Source organism: Thalia democratica, chromosome 3 (genome assembly GCF_965202585.1).
Source record: "Thalia democratica chromosome 3, ktThaDemo2.hap1.1, whole genome shotgun sequence".
In the NCBI taxonomy this organism is placed as follows: Eukaryota; Metazoa; Chordata; class Thaliacea; order Salpida; family Salpidae; genus Thalia; species Thalia democratica.
The window spans coordinates 47266575-47268018 of record NC_139167.1 but is presented as its reverse complement, the minus strand read 5'-3'; the positions used below and the strand labels follow the sequence as shown (position 1 = coordinate 47268018).

Genomic DNA, 1444 nt, shown 5'->3' with positions numbered 1-1444 from the left:
AAGTGGATGTTTTGTTTAGCTTCATACTTTTGTAGGCTTAAATTTTTATATGAAAAGGTAGTACTAAGAATTTGTCGTATTAATACAGGAACTAAAAAAAAACAATTAATTGAATCTAAGAAATATGTACTTAAGATTTTTAGAACAAAATATGTATTCATTACTTACTTTAATTTTTTTTTCTCTGATGTTACAACATATTTTTGTGTTTGTAAATACGAAATTGTATTTTTAGCCGTTCAAAATAACTAATAGTTGTCATGCTTTATATCTTCAGGTACTTGATTAAAGCGGTACTTACTTTTTGTTTAATTTTTATACAGTTAGTCACTTTCGTTTTGCAATACTTAAGTTTTGAAATTGTATTTTGTAACTAGGAAAGTTTCAAAGTTCAGAATTGTTGTAGATAGTTTTTAGTAGAAATGAGTCAGATGAAAGAAGTGTAACATTTATCCATAACTTTTTTAGTCATCTTTCACAATATTCATGTAAAATGTTGTTTGATAGAGAAAACTTCAACAAAGTTTTAGTTTTGTTATGTTGAACATGCTTCACGAAACTATATTTAAAGTAAATAGTGCTGCCGCAAGAGCATTCAACACACTCTCTTTTTTGTGTTTTTACTAATTCTCTTAAACTGTGACGAACTAGAAAAAGCCCAAAAACTACAGCATGCAATTTATCATACAATAACCGGCCGATATCTTTCAGATTAAACTTACCTGACGGGAGTCTTAACAGCGATCAGGCAGGCTGTTGACTCAGGGTGAGGTTTCATCATTGCACATTGGTGAGACTGACCTCTGCGATTGTTCCAAATGTGAACAACTCGGCCGTACAATTTCTCACACGGGGAACATGCGTTCGCGCAGTCCCCTTCTAACACCAAAATCTAGTACATTCAAGAAAATGAACAACTGATTGCGTATTGATGAGTTACTTGACCTTTTAAAAATGAAGTTATCATTTTTAGGTGTGTATAACTATTATGTACTATCGTGTTTTAGTACTTTATTTTTGAGAACAATATATAAGTGAAGTATTGTAATTGGTAACTTACAAATTTAAAGGAACATTTTAAAGCGTTAATTAAATTATGGTTTTAGCAAAAAAATAATTTGAAATAATTTTCGTTTACTTAGTGTAAAAAATCCATTAACTAAATTTTCGGTAAAAAAGTTTACTAGCAAAAGCTTAATTGAGAATTACTATAAAGTGAAGTGATAAGTAAAAATGAGCTAAAATTATGTTTTTAAATAATTTATATAAATTTTAGTATCTAAAATTGCTCGCAACACTAAGTAAGTATTCTAAATTTAAAGTTAAAAGAAGTTACAAAATTGATCAAAGTTAATTAAATTTGCCAAATGTTAAACTTAAAGTCCATTTAAATGTAAGTGTAGAAGTTTAATGTTAATAGAATGTTTTTGATATAAGTTTTGCT

General features: G+C 28.1%; 1 non-coding gene across 1 annotated transcript; it reads left to right on the top strand.

Annotated features, from left to right (window-relative positions):
- Positions 1-714: 714 nt before the first annotated feature.
- On the top strand, positions 715-878 carry LOC145832772 (U1 spliceosomal RNA). Its single transcript, XR_014369748.1, has one exon. It is a non-coding gene; the product is annotated as a U1 spliceosomal RNA (small nuclear RNA).
- Positions 879-1444: the final 566 nt, after the last annotated feature.